Genomic DNA, 27,329 nt, shown 5'->3' with positions numbered 1-27,329 from the left:
TTAAAATGCTATCGACGTTCTTATATAAAAATAAAATCAGACGTTATGCTTTTGAAATGAAAAGCTTCAGACAGTCGTCATTTAATTATTTTATAAGTTCTACCTTCACAATGTAGATACTGAACGGTACCTTATTCTTCGAGTAACACTTTTGTCCCTATGTGCCCGGGGATCAGCAGACCACGGTTCCATGATAACTCAACACAGTGACAATTCAACATACTTTTAAAAAGTGATATAAATTTATTAGAAACGATGAAAAAATATATTTTTTAACCTAATTTAAACTAACCTACTTAACCCTGTTAATAAAGTTTTTGTTTCATCACTTTCCATATCTTTATATAACTTTTTAAAGATGTGATGATTTATCCGGTCACCGCAGACCAGAGGGTGATAAGGCCTTCTCCGAGGATCAGAGCAAACGCGAGGTCCGCTCGCCCTTGCCACTCCGCCTCTACCAGGGTACCAGGGACCCTGAACCACGATGGGACAAATGTGATATCGGCCAGGTAGTTTTGGTAGTTAGCGCAGACTGCATTGGCCAATAAAAGTGCACATTTCCACCGTACCGTGGGAATGCTGAATTATTGCATGTACCTAACCGGATGTCGTGTCGTGTTTCGAATGTGTTGGGAATGCGCTGTTAGAACAATCATTCTGCCGAAAATACAGAGGTTTTTCTAGTGTAACGTTAACTCCCAAAAAAGAGAGTATGTTCGCATTGAATTATGTAGATAATCAGTATTTTTTATTTTGCGAGCACAATACAAGGTTTGGTTCTGCTGTTTTGCTGTTCTGCGGTAAATTACTCTAAGTAACGTGTGTAATTTACTACGCTTTGTTTTTCAATAATTTTGAGCCAGTTGTTTCATAGAATTTGAACAATCCATCAAATTATTAAAAAAAATCAAGTTCCGTTATTATTTCAGTAATTTGGAAAAACTGGCCAATAGTGATATAATAACAGAACTTGAATATTACCTTTACATAACTTGAAATTTAACATACGATGAATTCTGTGAAAAAACGGGCCCTCAAAAATTATTAATTATTATTGTTACTTTAAAAAATCCTAAGAGAAAAGGTGTATTGCCACGTTTGGAATTTGAATGCCGAGATCTCTCGCTTACCGGGTGACTGCTCTCGACCACTGAGCAATAACGTTCGGACACACCGTAATATTAAAATGCACATGTTTTTTTAAATTAATTTTAATTAATATTTTTTTTACAATTAGTCGAGTTTTATCCGTTAAATCCCTCTACCTTCTTTTATTGGATTCGTACATGACTTTTATTTTAATTACTAAATTGAAAGTATGTGGTTTCGGGGAAGTTTGTTCCCGCTATAATATTTATTTCTATAATGTGGGCATATTATTTAGTGTCGCCTTTTTGAGCGCATGTCACAATAATTATCATGTCCTAAGTATGAACTAAATTATAATATTTTGTTCAGTTTTATTCTCTTTCCTCTGCTAACCGCTTCCAACTCCTTGATTAAGTTCACTTCGTGAAGTATCCTTTTCTTTTCGCGACATTTTTACTATTACTACTTTGTATACATTTTTATTTATTTAATTTTTTTGATAAGCCCATTGGGTAAATTGAAATGTTTACAATTTTGAACATACGGGTTATAAGCAATGGTTGTAAAAAATATTTATTTACGTTACAGTGATGTACTTGTACTGCTACCCACCTAATATATTATACAATACTGCCATGGGTAGAAGCGCGGGCTGACCGGACAACTCATCAAAATGAGAATTCAACACACCTTTAAAAAGTAATATAAAGTAATGAAAAGTGATGAAACAAAAACTAGGTTAAATAAGTTATTGGCATTGTATTGTGGTTAACCGCGTATCCTCGAGAAAATAAATATATTGTATATAAATAGTATGTACCTAGTCCTAGATATATTTATATCATAACCAGAGGCGGCTCGTGACTGAAATTTCAGAGGTGCATTTCACTTTTAAAATATTCCTAACGTGTAATTAATACAGGGTGTCCGGAGGTAAAGTGCGCTAACTTCGGGGGGAGGGGGGTGATTCTACATGATTTTAGCATAAAAAAATGAAGTTAATAATAGGGGCACTGCAATACTTTATTTACTCCACAAAGTTGCATTTATAAAATAATTTATAAAATAATACTATAAAGGACACTCAATTCATCGCTGAAATCTCAGGAAAACGTTTAAGTTCACGCACGAGCGCCAAAGTTAGGCCGTAACATTGTAAATTAATTTTCCTAAACGAATCTCTTTCAAAAGCATTGGATGAACAAACTTGTGTAAAACTAGCTTGCTTTCAACGCGCTTCGCGCACGAGTCGATAGTGCACGGGATGAGTAATATATCTGCACCGTTCCAACACAATATGATTTGTCGTTAAGAGCGTAATCTGTCTCGCTCATGTCACCTCTAATCATTCCTGACCATCCTTTGCTGTAGCTTGTTTTCGGATGTACAGTGTACAATTAGTTCTTATTGCGTTTCAGCTCTAATGTTCTTGAAGTCTTTAGGTACCACTATCGGTGAGATGGCGAATGTGGCCATCAATCATTTAACTTCAACGTCCGCTGAATGCGCTCAGCGCTGAGCCCGTACCTCGCTCTTTGGACACACTTTCCTCGTATCAATGCTAGATCACGTTCAGCAACTAATCTCCCACTTGTACGTGGTACTCATGTTTCTGGCTGTAGAAGAGTTGTATATACAGCCATGACTGGTTCTAAACTGACCTTTAAACACATCTCAACTTTCGTTCAGATTTTCGAGGTCTTCATAACCTGCCAGGTACCTACAACATCACACGTTATTTGCATTCTCTCATCATTTTTTTAAACAGTGCTCTTAAGATTATGTACCTACTTAAAGCATTTTTTCTCTCTCGTTTATCCACTCAATCAAAATGCATTTTAATAGTTTGTTAAGTTGAGGATTTTTTTTTAAATTTTCAATTCTCTTCCAGTGAACGAATGTTGTTGAACCTGTCTGTGTCTGGTGTAGGTGTGGGTACGGGGATGGGTCTGTGTATTCTGTATGACGATTCCCGCAATAGTTGTTGACGAAGTCTTGCCAGTGCCATGATCGTGCTGACACTGGTGGGCAACGGGCGGGGCGGGGGAGAGGTTCTCTGCCAAAACTTAACCGGTGTTTGGTTCCTCTGTTCTCGCTCCGCCCACCTCCTCCTGCCTCTAGCCTCCTGTCTCCTGCTCCTCTCCCGTCCAGACAGCACAAGTGGACTCGGCAGTAAAATGCACAAATCTCAAGCGCATTGCCCAGCGGCAAAAAGTAAATGCTTTGTCATTTTGCACACAATGGCTCCGCGTACCTGGCAATTAAACTCGCTGTCGTTGTAACAGGTTTGAATACCCGTCTGCTTCAGATCGCGTTCTTACTCGATGTTTTTTTTTACTGAACATCATAAAATATACGTACCTATTTCTCTGAAACAGCATTAAATGCAAATGGTCGCCTGGTTATTTAACTGGCTTTCGCGGCAACAGCATTTACTCTTTTGGGTTATTATGTCATCTTTATTTACGTGTACCTACACCTACCACAAACTTTATATTTGTATTCTCAATGTAATTCTTCAAAATTTAACAATCAACCAAACGTTTGAATTGAATATTATTAACAAAAAACTTACTAAGATAAGCCCATTGTTTACTGGCGGTACATGTGTTCAATTGAAGAAGTATATTTACATATTCTGAACGGTTTTATAATTTAAGTCAGCAGTTAGTTAGTTGTTTGTAAATCAGAATGATATTACAAGCAACATTATTTATCTATTAAATTCAGAAGGATATCACGGATTTTCTTGTTGAGATAAATTGTCGGGAATGTAGGCATCATTTTGCTGTTCGACTCCTTGTGCCCGACTGTATGGGTGTGTGGAAGGGATGATTCCTTCAACAACCAACAACGGCAACAACGGCAACAACGGCATAATATTGTGAAACCAAGACTCCGCAGCACGGAAGACGCGACGCAACCCAATAAAATTCTTCCATTTGCATCCGTTGCGAAATATTTATATTTCTTTCGCCACGTGCACTGCAATCACAAGCTCTGTCCAATAACTCATACGGGCTGAAGCTTATGCCCTGCACATCATACACACGTACAGGGTGCATGCCAACATTATATCTTATATACACATGTTGCCAACATGTGCACTACATAAATATTATTGTATAAATTCCTCGCATTCGTCTTAGCCGGAGAGCGAGACTTCGCTCCCGCCGAAGAAATGTGTATATGTATTTCAGAAAATTTCGCGATAAAGAATGGACTTCCTCAAAAATACTTTAGCCGTCAACTGAAACAAGAAAAGAAGTATTCGCGACAAAACGTGCATTGTTCTCTTATCAGCTTTATTCCGCAGCGGTGTTTTGTAAAGTTTATCAGAATGATTACTTCATCTACTGGGAATCATATGATTCCGATGAAATGTCTACTTAAATGATATAATATTTTTAATAAAGGGTTTCTAATTTGAAATATCGAAAAGATGTTGAATATTCATTTGGTGAGCCATTCTACTGCAACACATTGCTTGTGTACCGTGGCGCTGTATGACTTATGATCCGGTACGAAGTAAAGTATAATTATAATTTGTGAAGCATGAGAGACCCGGTGACATCATTTAGCACCAACACTAATATTTGATTACATCATGCACTTTTTTCACTTCAACCGCAGATTTATGCACGTAACTCGGATAAGTTTGCCAAAATCTTACAAATGAGTGTTGTAATATACATGTTTTGTCTTTGCTTTACCTCGACTGCAATAAGAAACATTTTTCCATATTTTTTTAATGAATATTTTTGCCAATCCGTTGTAAAAATAATCTTGGCATTTACGTAAGGAAAGTTACATTCAAAAGTTGGATTTTAACATCGACATCGTGACATCTTTGTAGAAAATCTTAATGCTAATCTCCACAAAACCAGATGAGTGCATTCAATTTTATCGATACAATATAAAAATAATATCCTGCAGTTAAAGAGTTTCGTTAGAGTAATATTTATTATTGAATAATTTCACATTACTTTTGAGAGCCATTTTTGTATTGTCCTCTCCTTGCTCTTCAATTTTGATTCCTTGAGGCAAATAACGGTTCCGAGATTCTGACTAACCTTGTTTTAATACTCCTTATCTCCTTTTGAATACAAGTAAAGCCGAACCATCTGTCCAAATATAATAAGCAGTATAAAAACTCGCCGTTTTCAATGCACATGCCGTGTGTTTGAGATGCTGTATGATTGTAGTATTATATCAAGAAGAACATTGGAATTTTAAATTATAATTAACTTACATTGCTTGACATAAATCTCATATTTACTGTGCTCCTTCATTCTCCCCCCCCCCCACCCTTCTGTCGTTTCAGTGTTCACATTTCAAAACAAACATTTTTCTGCACATGTCCACGGATCGCACGCTTCCCAACAATCCCAACACTACCATTATTTTTATTTGTATTATTGCAGGGATGCTAAATCTTTCTTTGCTCAATATGTGTTTTGTTAACTTATTCATTTATTTGTTTAGTGTCAAAATTCCATATTTGAGAGCTCGCTAATACTAGCTCGGCTTTTTTATTATTATGCTACTGAGTAATGTGTAAATATCGACAGTTTCTTTATTTTTAATATATACGATTTATCCCAATAAATCATGCATTTGTGCACGTCACGGTTAAGCCAATTGACAAAACAAATCGATGATCACGTTAAAGTATAGCCGAATATGAAGCAGTACCCACCTTGACCTTGGGCGGTGCGCCGTTCCTAATTCTGATTCTCGCGATATGGCCGGATTTGTGTATAATTTTGCAGACAACGAAATAGTCTAATGTTTGCTTTTAATAGCCTAGTTCTACGGGTCGCGCCATGTGGCCTATGGCAGTATGATGTTTGAACTAGCGCTCGGGAATTATAAAATGATAGTTCATTTGAAACGACAGTTCCTAGCAGGAAGGTTTCCGTAATTCAGTTTTCCGTTTATTTAGCACAGAATCATCAGAGTCCAGGTTCTCATTAGCCCAGCCCACTGACTCACCACTCGCCACCGCCAGTTGTAGTACCGGAACAACAATGGAGATATTTATCACCGTGAGCAAAGCTGCTGATTCTGTGAAAAATTAATGGCCGAACATAATAATGGTTTTTGCCCATCGCGATTCATTTCTCTTTTTTGTCCATATCTCTGACATTATTTCTAAAACTGCCGCATATTGTGTATTTTTATAATTTTTTTCTCAGTATTGGTATATATTATTCTATTTTCAGAATTCACTGGAGTTTGTTTTGTAGGTAAGAACCTACCTATGGCTTTGAATCTTGTACGCTCACTTATTGACACATTATACTTTCGCAATATCTAAATGAAATATCTAAGTTGAATTTCTTGACCGATCTCTCCACATTAGGTTGTTAATGATTACAAGACAATTTCCTTGAATTGCTCTACGATCCTACTTAATCAATCAACATCAATCACCCGATACATGGTTATGTGTAAAATTAATTAAGTAATGATTGATTTAATGGGAGAGTATTACTGTCACTAATTTAGTCGTGGGGTGTTTGTACTATAATGTCTTACGCCACCGTGTACATTTAATTGTGAAAGCTATTGAGCCAAATAATAGCATTACTGTTTTTCTCGGCGTCCGTTCCCTGAAGTTATGGAAGTAATTTTTCTTTAGATCCTAATAAAATGTAGTATCCTCTCTCGGCGGTGATCTCTCCTCTCCTCCTTAACTCCGACCTTTCAGCCGAGACCCCCCACAACCTCCCAGGGCAGAGATCCAGTACCTAGTACCCACTGCGATTGTAGCCTTTTAGAGTAAGCACGTATGTACTGTAATATAGCTGCTGCAGTTCGCAGATTTGCCCGTTTGGAAATATTGTTTTCAATTTGAAACTTTATTTGAATCGGAATGAAGGAAAATTCTCTGCCTCCGTATTCAGCGCATAAAGCTTATTGCAATCCGATCAGAAACCATTCTTCTTGAAAAACTGTTTTCAATAATGGAAACAGAAACAGAAACACCATACCGTACACCGCCGCCGACATGCATGACTTTTTCTCTTGCATAGTAAATATGTCTTCTAACAATATGAATGCCGGAACAGGTTTGAATGGTTTCTAATATGGAAACCATTGTACATTGTTGCCCGAGGTCTGGCATTAGGCCGAACTGGTAACAACGCAATAATTGATTTTTAGTTTACCGCACGCCAACGCCTTTCACGCAACACATGCTCAGAATATTTAAAATATGAACATGTAGTTGACTGACAACCATGAGCAGATCATGATGAATTATTTTCGTTTGTGTTTACTTAAAATATTTGCATTGGGCAAACAGTAGTAGGTGTTGAATAGTATAACACAAGTAACAAGTTGATCTTCTATTTGTTTCTGAATAATTGGCGGCTTGAAGTTTTGTCCATCGTGTCTGTCTGTCATGTTGACGGCTAGTGAAGAGATTTGCTCAGAAGTCACTTTTCAGCAAGCTGGGTCAACGTACGCTATTGTGTAAGCTGAACGCGGTCCACTTTCCTTTCACCGGTGGGGGCGAGGCACCGAATCGCTTTCAAAAGCGTGAAACACAATATTCCGTGAAAGGTTTGTCGTCACATCTCGCTTGCTCTTTTGTCCCGCGTTTATATATTTCCGATCTCAGGGGATTTTATACATCTTCACCATTCTTAAACAAACAAGCCAAGTGACTATTATTCAATAGATACATTGAATACTTCACGCACATCTAATGTTCTACTCCGATTTAAGTTTGGATGTCTTATACTATTCATTCTTTAAGTGTGCATTTTTCGTCCTTCTAGAACCGAGAATAATGGTTTTTTTTTTATTCTTTAACCTTACTTCTTGTTTTATTGAAGCCATGAGCCTATTTTTCTCACCCCCGTAGTCTACCCCATTTGCTGATCCAATTGGGGACAATTGCTTCGACAAGGTGCCTCCAGAAGGCCCCCATCTCGCACTGCTTCGGTGGCCTCGGTCCACTACGCTCTCACAGCCTCAGTAAATGTTTTCTCCAGCTTTGTCTGGGGCGACCAACTGGATTCTTCCCCACTGGAATAGCCGATAAAATTCTTTACAGTCGTAGACATCCATATCTATGTTTACGGTAGTCTTTCTACTGGCATCCTGAACACTTCATACAGTACATAAGGTACAATCTATTTCATTTAGTAGTCGAGGTTCGCTGCCGCCCTTTTCATATTTAAAGAATATAATATAACTAGGTAGTATTTAATTGATTAATTTAAATAATTCTTGCAGCAAGTGTTCCAATCAGATATACCCAGGGTCTTGAAAATAGTGTATAGGAAAATTCTTTTAATCCGGACGTCCTGCTCCGCATTAACATTGCTGATTCGAATATTAGTAGCATTCCGCAATAATTAGATCGTAACAAATTATTGGAGTTGTATTTTGTTGGGCTTACAAATCATTTTATAAAAGGGGTTGTTAGAGTACAAAACTTCATTATTTTGCCATCGCACGCTATCGGATTATTCTTTTTTTTATTTATAGCTATCGATTTAAAATACAAACTTCCATTTAAAAACATATTAATTATCCGTTTCTTGCTATTTGAGATTTTACGTAGCATGTCGATGATTGTGACTCCTCCATCTTTCTCATAAACGGTGCGTGTAACAGAAAGAGATGTTACAATCCAGTTCTCAATGGTGGGACCAAGTTACCTGTCTCAGTGAAAAAGTATTGCGCGTTAACAGCATAGCGTAAGGTTCTTTCAGTCTGGCTGCTTCAGTTGTCTCGTTTCTGAGAATTGATTTCATATTTTCATTGTTCAGTGCCTCACGAATTCGCGGGCAGGCCGAGTATTCCTTATAAGTCGAGCGAAGGCCAAGTCTCCATTGGGACTGGGATATTATCATCTCCTCGGCAGCATGCTGGTTAACTATACGCTTCTTGTCATGATTCATTTTATCGTTGTGGAGTACGTTGTTAATCTTCATCTTGTTTGTGTAATGGATCGTCTTTTTTTGTTAATGTTATATGACTGATCGTAAACAAATTATAATTAAAGTAGTTTTTTAACACAATGATAGATTGCTGTGTTTTGAATTGTATGGTTCTGCCACTGAGAACCCCTTTGTAACCTTTTTAGGTTGCATGAATCGTATATGAAAAACAAAGAGGTTACAACGGATTTTGAGTCGTTTTGTTTTTAAACCATATTCCTAATATCACTTCTGTTATCGTTTATGAAAATTAGGGGAGGTTACAAAGCACTAAGTCACGGAAATTATATTTTCAGTGTATGTTTTGAGTCATATTTTAACATTTTTCTCTTTTTTTTGCAGACCAGCTTCCAAGAAATGTGGCTTTAAATCCTTACAGCATCATCCAGATACGTAAGTTACACTTTTTTAAATTAATTCCATCACCCGAATCAAATAGATCTAAGAATGCATATCGGTTAACATTCCCAATCCTCCCGCAAGCCTTTAGGACCAGATGTCGGGGATCCCTGAGGAAGACGTGGCATGACCAAACGAATCACAAATACTTGAGTCGGTCATGTCGAGAGTCGTCAGAATAACAGAAGATTGTGTATGAGACGATGCATGTGTGCGTATGAAGCAAGGAGCGCGCGTACCAAGGCCAGGTTGCATGGCTCCTCCTGCATGGTCCACCCTGTCTTAGTTAGTTTCGAATAATATATTGTGTGGGTATCCCTTGCTATGTTGCCTGGCTCCATTTTTCTCAGCTGATGATGTACTGTTGAAGCGACCTTCTAGATTAAACACGGCAGCCTGATTGAATGCTTATCTAAATACATCATCAAGAACGCGTGTAAAACGTTTCCACACATTGGCGTAGGAACGTACACGAGCCATTCATAAACAAAATTCTGGGCTATTGCCTAGCTTTGATATTAATTAATCATCCATTTACTTACTTCACATCTTTTCAAGTATTAAGTAGTTCAACTTTAAAATATTGTTTGAAAATTTTAACACTTTTTATACTTTGCAATCTATAGAGCATAGATAGGTGCTGTCCTTGTTCTGCCGGTATTTCAATGGAAGATGCTCCGAGGAACTAGCCCCATCGAGGTTTTATCACAACAGTCCAACCAGTTTCGCCACAGACTTGCTATTGTCTAGGCATGTTTCGTATAAAATCAACGAAAAGCAGAAATTTTCAAAATATCAATTTAACAAACACGGGCCGTGGGTTGCAGTATTTCTTTTATTAATTTCGACCGTTTGGCGACTGAGTACATAGTGCAAAAGTCCAGCATTATTATACAAGCAATATTTTCGCCATATTTTGGTGGTAGTATATTCAGGTTATCCGTAACCTGGGGATGTTTGTCTTCATTTTTTTAATGATTAAAGCACAAAAATAATTAATACATATATCTTAGTAAGGCTCAACTAGGAGGCACATCAATTTTATAAAGTAGTCTCGTCATTCGTCATGCAAATTGCAAACCCAAAGTACCAATTTTTAAAATTTATTTCGTCTCTTTTTTATGCTTAGTTGCTTAGTATTCCGCAAGGTCCTGTCAGTTGGCCAGTTGTAGGTCTCGGCACGCTGGACCGTTACGATTTATATTGTCAATATCACGGACGCATCTGCTTGCGCTTTTCGCTGGGTGGCTCAAGTTGACAGAATTACAATAATTATTTCAAAGTTTTTTTGATAACAAACGTTGATCATTCTTATTTATTGAATTATTTAGGCTCATACAATATGTACAAAAAAGACACGTATAAGTATAAAAATGCTACAAGAAACAGTACGGTTAAATATTAATCTTAAGTGTCTTGTAATTAAATAAATCGACAAAAAGACAATAAATAGTAAGTCTAAAATAATATATAAATAATAACAGTATAATCTACTTTGTCGGAAAAATTAGGTAGAAAGACGTCCTTAATTTTCAAAGTAACTTACGATTATCGCTATAGATTATTAGTTCCCAAATATAGGGGTCACGACTCCAAATGCGCTCACGATGTGGGGTCGCCAACCGAAACAGTTTAAAAAAATTATATTAATAAATTAATCGCTTTATGTTTGAATAGTATCATAATTTTTAATCTAATGTTCGGATATAACCTGCTGTTTACGAATTTCGAAGCTCGTTAAACAGATAAATTTCAGGATAACCCTATACACCAGAAAAAAAATCCAAGCATCCCCCCTCCCTCATTTGTAAAATCTGATCGCGACTCGAAAGAAGTTGACGAACCCCTGCTATAGATGATCCATCAACTTTTGTATTATATTACTCATAATTATTTTATTATATTGTATTTATATTTGATTCGAATCAAAAAAATCATGGATTCTTACAAAGCAAAGACAAATAGATATATATATATGTATACGCCAATAATAATAGAACTTTCACAGAACTTGAATAGTGACATAAATTTGATGAATTAATTGTTCAAATTCCAAAGATGATTTTCAAGGTCTGTTTTGTGAAGCCCCTGGCCAATGATGATATAATATAGAATTTAAATAGAACCTTCACAGAAATTGAAAATCAAACTTTCAAAATTTGAAATTTGATGAATTATTCAATTTCCTTAGTGATTAGTGATTACTTTGAATAATTTAAAATAATAATTATTCTTATCATCATAGCAGAATGGGTTCGTCATCGATTGCAATATCAAAACCATAAAATACCTATAGTATGTAAAAACTGCGGTCGTGCGCCTTGACCAAAGCATAAACGATAATATCCAGTCATTCCAAGAATTCTCTAGATTAAAAATATTTATGATCATACCGAATATACTATAAAACATACTGGAATATTCTTATTCGTCTAATTTATTTATATATATTGTAAATTAAATAAATTAAATCTATTTTTGCTTTTTCACATATTATATCCTATACAATCAATGTGTAAATCTATGTGGGGCGTGTGGGATTGCACTAACCTCCCCACGTCCTGGAATAAAAATTATTATGATTATTATTAAGAATAAAAGTATATATTTTACGGAAGATGGAGGTAATACTAACAAAACTAAACGATACGTGAAATAGAACAAGAAAGAAATTAAAAATATAACGGTCACAACTAGGACTAAGAAGACAGAGATCCTGGTTTCGAATGTGACTGGACACGGTTGTGACCGTTTTCTTTTTTTTTTATTTTTTTTTTGTTTATTTTTGTTTATTGCAGAAACAATTTATTATTATAATTTTACTGGTCTTCCATTAAAAGCCTTAGCTTGTGGATGGAAGAAGAGTTAACATTTCACATATTATGTACAAATAAAGTCACGTGTACAGTTAATACAATGCAGTTGATACAGTTAATACATTTTATATAATTACAATTACTATTTACTATAATCATGTATTTCAATATATATGTATGTGTAGGTAATATATTTTATTTTCTTTGTCTTATTCTATGTCATGTTTCGTTTATATTTTTCAGAATTATCTTCTTCAATGACATTTTTTTTTTTTTTTTTTATATTTACTCCACACAGGAGGCCCTGAAGAAAATAATTTCCCTCAGGGCCTATGTCATCTTTGGGGATGCTGTGTGGAGGGTCTTTTTGTGGAGAGGAAGGAGTGAACATGGGTCTTGAAGAGTCCCATGTTGTAGGAGGGAGGAAACACAGAGGCCGGCAGTTCGTTCCACAGCCGAGCTGTTGAACTTAAGAACGAATCGTAGAAGCGACCCGTTCTCATGTGACAATTGTCAACTGTGTACAAATGTTGGGCGCGCGTTTGGCGTGTATCCCGACTACGCACCGGTGCCGAAGGGATCAATGACGCTAGTTCCTCAGAGCATCTTCCATTGTAATACCGATAGAACAAGGACAGCATACCTACCTGACGCCTGTGCTCTAAAGATTGCAGTCCGTTTGTTAAGATTGGGGAATCTATCAAACGGACCGCCCGTTTCTGCACAGAGTCAAGGTTTTTTTTCAGGTATTTTGGGGCTCCAGACCAGAGATGGCTGCCAAATTCGACAGTAGGGCGCACTTGCGATTTGTACAGGGTGAGCAGTTGTGTACTATTAAAGTATCTGCGGGCCTTGTACAGTACGCCCAGCTTCTGAGAGGCCAACTTACATGTTACATTGATGGATTTAACTTTCAAAATAAAAGCAAATTATTTCCAATAAAACTTCAATATATTTCAATCTATAGTTTTGGGTAAAATTTAACTCAATTAATATAATCACATATAAATATCATTACGAATAAAGCAATGAAAATGATCGTTTTTATAATAAGACTTTTTGTGATATATCTACTTTGAAATTGATGTACACTTCTTTAGTTCCGAGTCAAATCGAGTACAACTCACCTATTTGGTCACCGCATTGGTTTCGAAACATGTCAATTATTTTGATTAAATAGTGGTTTATACAAACATGACGCCATAAAGTGAATTTACAATTATGGAAGAAGTAAATAAATGTCACTTATTTAATGGTCAGCATTAAATTTGTCTAGGTTTGTTTTGAATGACCTCCGCATCTCGAGACGCTCGCGAAAGAGTTGCTTCAGATGAGCCTAACAAAAGAGGCTGGAAGACTCGCCGCTCGTAACGGTTTTTTCCACGAATTACCATTTTCTCCCAGAGCGGTTGCCCGGTCAGATGGTCCACCTGAACCTGAACCTGAACGGATCAGGGAGCAGCGTATTATTGTGATTATTATTTCTTCTCAGGGCAAAGGGGTGAATGGCTAATGAGCCGGCTCGCTGGACACTACTGGACACTGAAGACTGACTGACCCCCTAGCGGTTAAAACTAGCACCCCTATCAATATTAATTATTTTAATTATTATTCATTTCAGCCGTGCTTTTAGAAAGCCAAATAGTTATTCATCCGTGCCAATAATTCAAAACATTTTATTTTAATTTAACTCCGAAGAGGATGTCTGTCATCTTTGAGAATGCTGTGGGGGGGTCTTTTTGTAAAGGAAGGAGTGATCCAGAGTCTTGAAGAGATCCATGTTGTACAAAAACCGGCACAGCCGAGATGTTGAACTCAGGAACTAGTCTTACAAACGACCCAATGAAATGACAATGACAAATGTTAACTGCACAAATTATTATTATAACATTTCAAGCATTAGCTAAAATTTTCACCTTTTTTTTTAAAAAGTGTAGAATAAATTCAGTGTGTTAAAAATATGGATTGTCGTCTAATGTCGTATAAGGTAGACAACAGGTACAGCAGACGCATGTAAAAATGTGCATACTAACACTCGGCCACTCGGGACCTTTCAGGAGTTTTAACACCACGTGACTACTTGGTCTTATTTTTATTACGCCGCGCGCTGGGTGGCTTATATAACCAATAAATTATTGAACGTCTGCGTTTCTCGGATTTTCAATTCGCACAATTAATGTTAATTATGTTATATGCACGTTTTTTGTATTCCCGTATTTAAAAGAAAATACGTTTTTTTAGAATTACCATTAATTAGAACGTACTCGTACATTTGGTCTATTGTCTGATTTAAATTGTGTAAATTTCAACAATTTTTTTTATGTTTAGACTGGTGCATTAATTGCCATTTATTATCAGTTGTGTGTTATTCAATGCACGGTTTTTATGTAATCAAAAAATATTATCGCGGAATGAATTAAATGTGATATTAATAAAATGTTCATATTCACAATAAATCTTTGAATTTATTTATGTGTCTTGTAATCGCCAGAACTCGATATGGTTTCTGTGTATGTACTGGCAATGTGTAAAATAGAAGTATGGTTTAAAACATTATTTATTCTTATAAGAGTTTTGTTTGATGCCAGAGTGTTTCTGTGATAATATTATCTCAAGACATTTTAGGGAGGTACGATCGTTCTATTGGATTTTTATTCATATATTATTTAATGCAATACTAATTTTTTGCATGTTACTAAAAACAAATTATATTTCCCCATACACAGAGAAAAATGATCCTGTTAAAAACGTAATGCATGCTACTTCCTGATAAAATAATCTTTCAGAATATATCGAGAACATGTGTTTTTTTCCTAATAAATATGACAGAATGCGACAATATTTAATAACAGTATTTGTATATTTGTAAGAACTTCCAATGTAAACCATAAAATATCACAAGGCAAATAGGTAAAATATCATCATTAGCCAGTTCCTCGGATTATTTACATCTCAATGCATCTCAGGCAATTAAATTCTTACTAGACGCCTTGTTACGTGAATTACAAAGAAACCGCTCGAATTTATTATCATCTTTATGATGTTTTCCATATTTTTTTCAGTATGGGCATCTATTACATTTGATAGTAATAAATTATCTTAAGATAATGTATGCAGACAGGTTCGTTGCTAATTGGCTATGCAACGGGCAGATCTTCCAACAGAGCCGTCGGATTACAAATATTGACTCACGGAATATGAATACGGAGCGGAGTTGGTAGGAAAGTTTAATCGACGCGTTGCCGGAGTGGAATTAGTCGAGTGTCGAATAACGAAGTTAGTTTGATGCTCCATTGAGAGTGGCACGTCCTAACAATCTAACAACACAACAAATTAACAACTCGCTGGCTCTTCACTGACCACAATTATCGTTTGTCTTCCACACTTCCGATAGTCTGAGTCTTGCCGTCGCTCGCCACGCGCTAACCAATCTGTTTTGCTCTCGTGCTCGGCCGATTTGAAGATTTAGTGCCTCGTTAATTCCGATGCGTCCGAGTAGTGTTTCTTTTGGGAAAACCACCCCTATGCGTTTGTTTACGTTTTCTCTAATTACTTAGGAATAATACAGACCTTTTTTGTAAATAAATATTTATTGTGTTAATTGATTCCATTTCCCTCAACCGCCTTCTTACTATTACTATATACTATTGGGTCTTGCTTTTCATAAAATATATATATTTTTATAAAAATTTATATATTGCAAACTGGAGCTAATTGGTTAGCGTATTGTGTCCGAAATTGAAACTATTCTCTAAGTTGTTTTGGGTGCAAATGTCGAGATGAATTAGTGGAGGTCAAGAATGCAGCAATCATAATAGTAAAGTTCCCCTGAAGGTGGCGAGGGTCGAGTCGGGTCCGCTCCCTTTGACCCTCACCGGGTTCCAGCAAACCTGTTCCCCTCCCCAACCAACACCTTCATTCTACTCAATATGTGTGACCAGTGACCAAGATTCACCCCTATCTTCTTTGGATTATAAGATCAATCATGCTCTACTTTCAATTGGAACAATATTACATTTAGTACTGCCTAGATTTTATTATTAATTTATTATTAAGGTGATTTGATTATTTACTATTGGCAAGATATCGTTTTATATAAATATGAATTATTATGTACTTTTCACATTGATCGACTTGCGCAATATTTTAATTAGGTTAACATTCACTTTGATCATGTTCTTTCCTTATTAATTCCTTTGTTCGGCAGATTGGTTAAAGTCTCTTGCGCAACGTCGCCGGTCGTACCTCCACTGGTTATTGAAATCTAATTTTTATTAGCAATTGGAAATTATAATCAGTTCATTTATCTCGATTATTCGAAAGTTTTATCTCGATAGCATGGACTTAGCTATTGTAAATCTAGATTGCATTCAGCACATTTAGCTTCTCTGGTAATTTTTTTTTTTGCTGTTATAAACACTCGTTTTTCCTATTGTGAATGCTGTAATAATCAACATGGTTTGCAGGCTATTTTGTGGTTGTTGAAATCGCAGGAAAAGATTCTGGCTTATTGATGATACTCCGGCGTAGACAATAGGGGTGTCAGCTGATTTATATTAATTCATTGGCGCGCTCCTTCACGTAGAATAGGTCACAAAAAGCTAGCCGCTAATTGAGACATCAAGAATCGAGTTTTCTCGTTTATTAATACAAAAAGCACACCTTACTGCCGTACTTGTAGGTACTGGCCGTACTGGTTCCGCGTGTTCGTGCCGGCCTGCATTGCCTGCAATGGTGCGGCGGACATTCCCCGCCAGCCATTGCAATACCGACTTAACCTTACTACTTCACGCTCTGCTAATTTACTAAGGAATTTTTTTATAATATTTTCATTATTACCAAGTTTTTTTATCGTAGTCAGTCAAGTATTGACATTGCTGCGGTCAGTTTTTTCAGAACGCCTCCACACGTAGAAAATGATTTTCATAAAAATAAATCTCCAGTCTCCTGAATTAAATTTTGATGTACCTACTTGTACGTAAATATTCTCAGATGAGTTTTTTAACACTATCACAAGTAGTCAACAAGCAATACACTAATGATTTCTTTTCAAGGCAGGCATTTCGATAAGTTGGAAGAAAACACTACATAATTATACATTATCTATGGAAAGTTTTAAAAAAAGTTATTTCAGTAGATCCCGTTTTTTCCTTTTTGATATTTTTTTATGGTTTATTATTCATATTTCGATAATCTACCTCTCTTCAGTCCACGATGACCTCCCGCGATGAGTGCGCTCTTAACCGAGTGATTTCTTAAAATGATTCCTGCACACAGTTAATGGGTGACCTCGGGAAATCATAGTCTGTGTAGAGGTATTTATGTCAGCCGCAAGACTGAACAAAAGCCTAGTGTCCTCGTTAATTTAAATTACCTTGCATCTTTTGGAACAATCGAACCTCGCCTCGCTGCAGCGGCGGAGGTGGAGAGAGGTGGCCGACTCTGGCGGCGCTGGTCTGGCTGGTCTGGCTGGTCTGGCTGGTCTGGCTGGTCTGGCTGGTCTGGCTGGATGGCTGGCCAGGTGGCTAATCCTGTACCCTGTACCTTGCACAATGTGTGCACTGTGCTCTGCGCAGTATGTGTGGGGTTGTGCTGTATAACTATATACCTGTGTTCAGCGTTCCTGCCGCCACCGCACGACTGTCGAGCGTGCCTCGGCCGAATGTCTTGTACGCTGTTCTAATTGCCAGATGCTATTAATTGTTTTATTTATTCGCCTTGAACCATTTTACTTAAGATTTCCGGCATCTATGACTTTTATGTTCGTGAAGCATCGACCATTAACACCTTTTGTAGATTTTTCATTTCACTGTCTTCTTGTATGTGTCTCGGTGTATGTGTAAAACCAACAGTACAATACATCCAAGACAGAGTAGGGTCATTATTTTCCTCTGCAGTTTCGCAGCGTCATCCAAATTGGTCGATAATTTGCCAATCTCTTTTTCTATTATCTGATCTAATTTAAATCACTTTTCTCACGTCGATTATAATGTAGCGACCGTTTGGCAATGTTTTTTGTTGAATTACTAGCTTCCTCGACAACGTGGGGTAGATAGATATATTCTCGTTAAATTGATCAAGACTGAATATCGCAAGAATACTGAGCATAATTACTTAACAAAATGTTCTTGAGCGCTGTCGGATTTAACTTGCAGCTTGAAGGCCGTCTTCTGGGAAACAGCTAACGGATTATATTAGTATAGTGGGCTTCGTCTGCAGCCTGTATACTGTAGACCTGTGAAGGTGGAGGTCCCAGTAAAGTTCCCGCCAGTGCTGCAGTACCTCGACTGGACTCCGGACTGAGAACTCGAGGCGAGTGGAGGCGGAGGCGGAGGACCGGTTCTTAACGTAGCCGGCTCACGCTGCCGACCGGACCGATATTACATATTATTTGCATGTGCACCGAATTGGCGGCCATGTACCCATTCATTCTGTGACCGACTGGAAACAAAAATGGTACATATCCATAGACATATGAATATTAGTAGACCTGCCCTAAGTGATCTTGAGAATGTGACGTCATCATTCTTGTTCGAACTAGCGTCGAGCTATGGTCGAGGCATTTTACGAAATGACACGGCAAAATGGTGGCTTAGCTATGAAAACTTGTAAAAATAGATGTGAAAAAGAGAATACACCCAATTGTCGTATTACATTCCATATGTAAGCATTATTTTAAGCGTAATTACATCGTATAATATGGATCAGTTTGTAGAAACATATACTATCACATCGAGATATATCTGTACGCATCGTTGGTTACTGGGAACTAAATTATGAACACTTATAAAAGTGTCTTAACTAAATACGTAAACAAAATATTCGACTCTGAAAATAGAAGAAATTTTTTTTTGCCGAATTTGGACTTCGCAAATTTGTTCATAACGTGGCGAGTAATTTGCGCTCCCATGTAAACATGTCTATTCATTCAAAAGCAGATTTTACTTTTAAGAACTAAATGGTGATATTATAATGCGAGATGCCTATATACTGTCAAATTGATTTATTGACGAATCACAGTCAGCTTTACCCCCTTCGTTCTTCAACAGTTGATTTTACCCCTCACCTTTAATTTCTAGTCTATATATTCATATGTCTGTGTACATATCGGTTTTGATAAGGGCATTACCCACAATATCACTGTTGTGAATGTATTACCAAACTAGTAAAGATTGCCAGTAATTAGTTTAATATTGATATAACAGTTTACTCCCTATTTAATTGATACACGTAATCAAATTATAATCAGTTAATTATCATTTAATCACCCGGTAATGTTTCAAAAATGAATTCCATGAATGCTTATTGCTTAGCTTACCCCTTATTACTGGTTCAATGCAAACACGACTTTTAGACGGATAATCAGTGACATGCATAATGGATGTTGCATAGCGTTTCGGCACCGAAAGGTCAGACAAACAGACGTACGACCTTTGCCAGTTTTTTTGCACCGTTATTCACTATCGTAGTTATACGGCATTTAAATAGTAAAGGCGTTTAGAAACAAACAGTCATGTTTTCAAGGTGTGTTTAAACATTCTCTTTCTTTAAAATGACATAATGACGGTTTATGAATAGTTGAATTTTAATTTTAATGTTTATTAAACTTCACAATTCTATAAATAGTTTATCGTGTTATCAGTTCTTGTTGACTTCATATTATCTTATCCGACTTTCGTATTTAATCTCTATGCAATAATTGAACCGCGGCAGAACGTTCACGATAAGAATTTTTTTCTTCAATTGACACAAAATTTTTGTGTACTCAAACCTGCGTGTTTTCGCGAGTTTTGCGAAATATTGATAGCGGCGCATTGATAAAGTTTCCCCACCGCCAATTAATGTCCGATAGATAAGAAGTTTTAAAGTGGAATATTCCTTCGCCTCTTATAGAAAGAAATCAATAAGGTATTTGGAACCAGGTGCAAGCCGGCCTGGTAGGTATGCATATTCGATTACCGGATGGTACAAATTATTCCATTCAATTTATCGGTCTTATTGAGGCCGTTCCCAGGGCGCTCTCAAGATTTGCATTTTTCACGGAAACAATGCTAGGAAATGCTCGCTATGTCGGACACCGTACCGTCCGACCTGTTAATGCCCGTAGTCACAGTCCATAGTGCTCCTGCAATGTGTATCTGCATCTGCATTTACATGCAGCCCGTATGTACGAGTAGGTACTATTCACAGGCACTACTACATCATAATGTTATGCGAAGATTGTCTCCTAGGGGAAGATTCACGCATTCCCAGGCCGCATAGGGGACATTTAACGCAATTCAATGCATTTTAATACCGTATCAAATAAATATTTTAAGTACAATTTTTAAATATTGAAGACAATATTAGTGATTTCTAAACGAAAATCTGAAACAGAAAAATCAGAAAAGGAAACGGTCACATCTGGGACTCGAACCCAGGACCCTTGTCTTTCCGTGACAGTGCTCTACCAACTGAGCTAATGGGACCCTATTCCCCTCGGTCACTTTTAACTGTATCATACTTCGAATAAGAACTACTAACATTGTCTTCATTTTTTCACCGCACATTTTTATTGGCAACTATCTTTATGTATGATGTATGTATGATGATAACTATCTTTATGTATGATCTATCTTTATGAATATCATTTTCGTTTAGAAATCACTAATATTGTCTTCAATATTTAAATATTACAATTTGAGGTTTTACTCAATAAAGTTATTCCGAAAAAATAAATACAATTTTTAAGTTAATTAAATGCGCTGAAACTCGGCTGAAAGACTCGTTCTCGATGACAATGCATTCTATCAACTTTTAATGGCACTCTCGCACACACCCACACACACGCAATTCTCTGAAATCGAATAACATAAAATATTAATGCAGTCAATATATGAAATATATCTCGGTACCATCCAATTAGGATTTTGGATGACGTGAGCGCGGTTCTCATTTTAATCAGTCCCTGGGGAGGAAGGTTGAATCCTCAGTCAAATAATATATTTTTTAAATACATTTACCAATAAAAATAGATGTACTATAGTAGTATACTTCAGACGCCAATTTATTTATCACTGCCTATATCTTATCTTATCTTTTATCTCGCACTTTTAATCGGCTCACTAATTATCACTTTTTTAACCGTTTAATAATCATTTCGCCGACTTTAATTTAATTTTTACGCAATATAAATTAATATAGACCCCCCGCTTCTACTTCATTGATTGATAATATTAATATACTTAGTAAACTTCCTCTTGACAATGACAACACGAAACATTTGATACGCGCGGTGTGAACAGACGAATCAAATGCAAATCTCAGTAATTAGTTCTCTGTAATTTTCACTGTTCTATGCATGCTTTGTTGCAAAACTCGCGTACATGATTACCATTATTCATTATATATTAAAGTTTGTAAGGACGGGTAGTTTCATAGATTATGAACAATTCATCAAATTTCAAAGTTGATTTTCAAGCTCGGTGAAGGTTCTATTCAAGTTCTGTTATTATTTCAGTTTTGTGAAGCCGCTGGCCATAATGAACCTTCACATAACTTGAAAATCGATGAATTGTTCAAATTCCGTGAGACAACCCGTCCTAAGTGTGCATCTTGAACCGCAGTAGCTCCAATTATTAGTACGATACTCCCCGAAGCGTTCAATTTCAGAGTAAAGCTTATTAAAGTTAAATCAACATTCCTCATTATCTATCCACCAAATGTAAATCGCGTAGAGCTTAGATGTTACCTGTACTATTTCATCTTCTTAGGTTATTATGTTGACAAAAGTTTGTAAATCTTCCTTGTTTATTCTTCGCCCATTAGTTTTAGTTCTAATGGCGTTTGAAGGATTAACGTCAAACCGTTGATAGTAATTATTATAGGCGAGTAATTAACGAAACCCAAAGAACTCGAGGCAATTGGATGAGGTGAGTGGTTTGAACGATATATGAACTGAAAGATGCTGTAAGTACAGAAGTCATTTTCATTATTTCGCTCGTTTTGGAAGATGAATACGGCACACAAAAGGGCGTTTCAATGTTTTAAATACCTTATTATATAAGTGGGCCTTATTATTGTGTCATATAAAAGATATTTTCAACTACAACATCATCAATGTCGTATTTTTCAATCTTACCACTCTAGCTCACTGAAAAATCACGGACCGCCACTGGTACCTGTGTGTGTTGAGTGCGCCGCACTCGCGAGTTTATTAATCAAGGAATTAACAAAGTTCGCGAGGAAGAGAGAGCTTCCCCTCGGGAGAAGGCTCCGCAAAATATTTATTCCTTTTGTTGGGGAATATCTTTTATTGCGCAAAAGAGCTGACGGTCAAGTAAGTCCGTAGGTTTGCGTTTTGAATTATTGCTGCCTCCTTGACTCCGCTCTGCCTCCACTGTTTACTCTGTAGGCTCTAAGCTGCGAGGTTTATTATTTTCGTTTTCGTCGTTTTTACTCTTCCCTCATTTATTTGGCTTTCAGAAGGAAGATTTAATCTTGAACTTGGATATAAAGCGTTCCCCAAAAAATCATTAAAATTTATATTCACGTCTTCAGTTCCTATCTTCGTGATTATTGTATAAAGTTGGATGTTATATAATCGATCCGTGTTGTGTTGGGCAATTAGAAGATAGAGTTCTATAACCGCACGTAACCGCAACGGGAGCCGCGAGGTGCGGGTGGAGGGCGGAGGGCGGAGAGCGGATGGCGCGCGGGTGTCTCGTGTCTTAGTTAGTGTCTGACCGAAAGTTTGCCAAAGCCCGCATCGGTGTATTGTTCAAAACCGTGTTAATAATCATCTAGGAATCAGCGTGTTCCCATCGCGGCTGTTTCGTGGGAGTAATGCTCCGGTCGCTCCATCTCACAGTGAATTATTGTGAATTGCTCCCAGTCTTCTGATGAAGTTTGGAAATATCCAAGGCTAGAGCCGTTACTCTTGCAACTAACTGTTCTTATTATCTAGACTAGTTATTCACATATTATTTCATGCAAGTGGTGGGAATGACTCCACCGAAGTTCCGCAAGAATATTCATAGTTTCGCAATGGTTTCTTCTTTTGCTTCAGGTACAATATTAATCACATGCTCTTTTCATAATAATATATTGTAGATGGTCATACGAGATATTGTAAACGATTAGTCTCGACGATGTAGCGCTGAACACGCTCGTACACGTTAATAGCCGATGTTTGTTCTCACTTATATATTTTTAAACAAATATCCTCGTTGGGAATAAGCATTGCTAGCACACACATACAATTATAAATTTTAATTGAGTTGCTGCTCTGTAATCATTATGACAGTGATGGCTGCCCTAAAAGATCACGAAAGATAAACCAAAAGCCAAATAGATTATCGGATAAATGTAAAGAATTTTTGTTATTTGTTGTTAGCCAATTTTCATGGCTAAAGAAGGAGTTAGCGCAACACGGCATAACACCCCAAAAACAAATAACAAAAATACTTTTGGCCGTGAAAATCTTAAATCATATTTAATGTAAAGAAATATATTTTTGCACATGTTTGTGTTATTTCATTTTATAATATGAACACAATGTTAGCATTTCGTGAGGGTAGTCTATATATTGGAGGGGACCCACCCTTTCCCGACGGCTGTGTGAGGAAACTGATTGTTTAACCTCCTTAGCCGCACACGTCAGGACTCTAATTTTTTTTTTGTAAAAAGAAGCTACATTTTTTTTATTTGTGCTCCTTATTTATTATTTAATTTTAGATGCCAAACCACCAGGCGAACACATTTCATATGTGTTCTTATTTTGTGTTACTATTAATGTAAGTATGCATACATTATTTCGTACTAACAATCATGCATGCAGGGACATTGGAGGGTCTAGATTCGTTTTAAAATAAATGTAAGTAGTCTATATATGTATAACCTGCTATAGCGGATAGCTTCCATGTGACTAGGTGCATTATTCCATGTGATGGAGCAAGACATGGCTTGACGTCGCCCGCCGCGGAACCGGAGTGGTACCAGAGTAGCAGCAGAGTAGCGTCGGAGTGGCAGCGCGGGAGGGGGTAATATCGGATACGATAGGTAACAGAGGCGGCCCGCGCCTCGCCGTAAGGTTTCCCGCCAGATTTATCGATTTTAATTTGGCGGGAAGCCCTTTTGTCTTCCTTTTTTCACATATCGCAATTCCCGCGCGGCCAGTTCGCCAGTTTTGCTTTTATTTGTTACGCGTTCAATATAGGCCAAACCGGTCCGCGGGCTAAGGTCGATACTTAATATTTGCTCTTTTTTATCGTCCCGAGCAGTAAAATTGCACTCTCAAGATTAAAACTTTAAAATACAGCTTGCCTCCTAAAAGGACGCACCTGCATTTTGTACAACTAACTTAGAATTTTAGTGCTAAGGAGTGGCTTCAACCCACGTTACGTATAATTTACAAACACAAAATCTGTAATTAACATTATAAATTTTAAGGTTTTCGGACATAGTAGGCTTGTTTATTAAAATTAATAATCGCTTGCAGATACCATTTACATAATAAAAACGTAAGCAATTTATGACCTGTTAAGGCTAATACTCAACGTACATAATGGAATAATCATGTGTGATGTCAACTACCTAAAGTGTCATTAGTAGAGAATATGATGTCATTTCCGTCAAAGTGTTTATTTTTATATTATTTCTCATAGCGAATGTCCTTCGTGCAAATAATATTATTTTATGTGTTGAATTGGCCTTGTGCTGTCATCTCTCACCCTGTACAATAAAATAATAAATAATATGACGTTGTTCGTATGAATTGACCAAATAAAGTAATTAAACTACACAGATTTCTATTCGTTTATGAATGTATGGGTTTTTCTACCAGCCATAAATCGTCTGTTTGCATACTACATAAGAAGTGAGATTTGTACAGTAAAATAATTTTAAAAAATATTTGTCGAATTTTCTAGAAGGTGCAATATGAAGTTAGTATGTATGAATTATTATAATACATTAGAGTCTGGGAATATCGCTCCCCGTGTTGATAATATAGTTTGAATATTTGTTCCCGTCGCGTCTTACGAAAGGGGTGAGGGTCGCGAGGGTCCAATGCGCCCCTAGGACGATGTCCATCTCGCACAATAATTATTATAATGTCAATGAGAGATGCTGCCCGGAGTGGAGCCGGTCAGCCGGTGTTGCAGTATTTCTCGTGACGTTGGAAAGGATTGACCTCTCCCCATAATTGGGCTTTTTTATTTCGCTTTTGCTTTTTAGCTTATTTTTAAATATTTTGTTATACTTAATCGCTTTGAGCCATATTGTTTTGTTTTGAATATCTATTACTCTAGTTTTGATTGTTAACAAGGCTTCGTTTCTTTTTGCAATCCGTTTTGTATTTAATTTGCATCGCAAAGTTTCTTTAATTATTCATTTTCGCGCTAATTTAGATAAGCCATTTAGCTTCTTGTTTTTATTTTCGTTCTTGTTTGTGTTTTTGTTGTTTTTTCTAGGTTTCGGCTCTGGAAATTTAGTGATATAAATAAGTTTCGTGAAAAAAACATCCCCTCTCTTCAGAGGTGTAAAATCCCGTTGGACACCCTTATTATTTTTATTCAGTGCTACGTTTTTAATGAGGGTACGTAAAGTTTATTTATTGTTTATTATTTTACTGACTTTGTGTTTTATGCGTAATGCCTGATGGAAAATTAATTAAGGTGTATCGCTATTTTAAATACACGGATTAAAATGTGTATTGCTAATTTATTAAGAATCTCTATAAATTATTCGTAATCCGGTTAGAAACGGTATTCCAGGTCTAACGAATAAATTGGTAGGTTTCCTGATAAAATTTTAGTAAAATACGAATGTATTATCACGATGTTGGAACACCTGTTCATAAAAATCTTAGTTAGCAATACTCTTTTTCTCCGTGTACTGTGTGACCGATTAAGTTTTTTAATGTACACTATTTCTAAATTCTGCTTGCCTTGTGCATAACGTTTTTTTAAACTTGTATGTTTGAGAGGCAACCGTGCAAACCACCGTTTGTCACGCTTGACTTATTGTGAGAAAACAACTAATACTGATTAAACAGCAAATTTAAGCGACACGGATACGAGTTGTTTAATTTTATTTTTGCATATAATACTTTTTTTTTCACTAAATTTGGTGCTTGAGATTCTAACCCTCTATGGTTTTGATATATCACGTTTTGCGTGGTCATAATAACGCATTAACGACTGGCTGTGACAACCGATGACGTTTGTTCGTGTGAAAAATACGGTGACCGGATAAATCATCAAAATGATAATTCCTCACATCTTTAAAAAGTTATATAAAGTCATGGAAAGTGATGAAACAAGAACTTTTTTAATTGAGTTAAGTAAGTTAGGTTAAAAAAAATTTTTCATCGTTTTTAATGACTTTATATCACTTTTTAAATGTGTGTTTAATAATCACTGTGTTTACGTGTCCCTACGAACTCCTTTTTTTGACAGCAACTACTGACAATATGTTTTTTTTTTTTTATATACGTAAATATTAATTTTAACTGCGCAAAATAATACGTTGTTTACACCATTATTTAATTAATATATTTTATTTTTTATTTCTTGTACTAAGAAACGGCGTATTTTGAATTTTCCATACTCCCATATTAAAAACCTTATAATTTTGCTTGTGAAATAATGGTGGACTCGACTTGCAGGGGAGTGAATTCGCGACGCTTTGAACCTACAACCTATTCTGCAAACCTATGTCTAAATAATTCATAGAATCGCTCGATTAAATTACATTGGTTGAATAGGAAACATCTTCATTGTTCTGATTCGGCTTATTATATATTAACGTTTACTTTGCCTCTAATAACTAATTATTGATATATACCACATTAAAATGATTATTAAAGCTATCAATTTTACAATTTGGGAGGCGGGTTAGGGTACCGCTGCCCTGGGAACCATTTATTGTATAACCAAGACCAATGCAATAGGTCACACCAAGTGGTTCGCTACTTGGTGATTTAGCAGGAGTGCCTCAGGATGCCCATCAGGATGCCCACCAGAACCAGAACGTAAAAGGCTGGTTTGGGGAGACTGACATCTCCAACTGATCTCTCGACCAT

The 27,329-nt window shown here is 36.6% G+C and overlaps 1 protein-coding gene across 11 annotated transcripts in view; it reads left to right on the top strand.

The window, feature by feature from the left end:
* Window positions 1-27,329, top strand: part of mbl (splicing regulator muscleblind) — a 464,503-nt gene that overhangs the window by 313,067 nt on the left and 124,107 nt on the right. For 10 of the 11 annotated variants that reach the window (XR_016305787.1, XR_016305788.1, XR_016305786.1 and 7 more), the window contains one exon: window positions 9,393-9,443. The gene's annotated coding sequence lies outside the window, so the exon portion shown is untranslated. Of the gene's footprint in view, window positions 1-9,392; window positions 9,444-25,420; window positions 25,842-27,329 lie in introns of those variants that run through there. The other variant, XM_089651499.1, reaches the window with a different exon arrangement.

The sequence above is a fragment of the Hesperophylax consimilis genome, chromosome 4, assembly GCF_061612785.1.
Source record: "Hesperophylax consimilis isolate HC1 chromosome 4, BYU_Hcon_1.0, whole genome shotgun sequence".
Classification (NCBI taxonomy): domain Eukaryota; kingdom Metazoa; phylum Arthropoda; class Insecta; order Trichoptera; family Limnephilidae; genus Hesperophylax; species Hesperophylax consimilis.
Note: the sequence above shows the minus strand (reverse complement) of the source record. Positions and strands in the feature narration are given on the sequence as shown.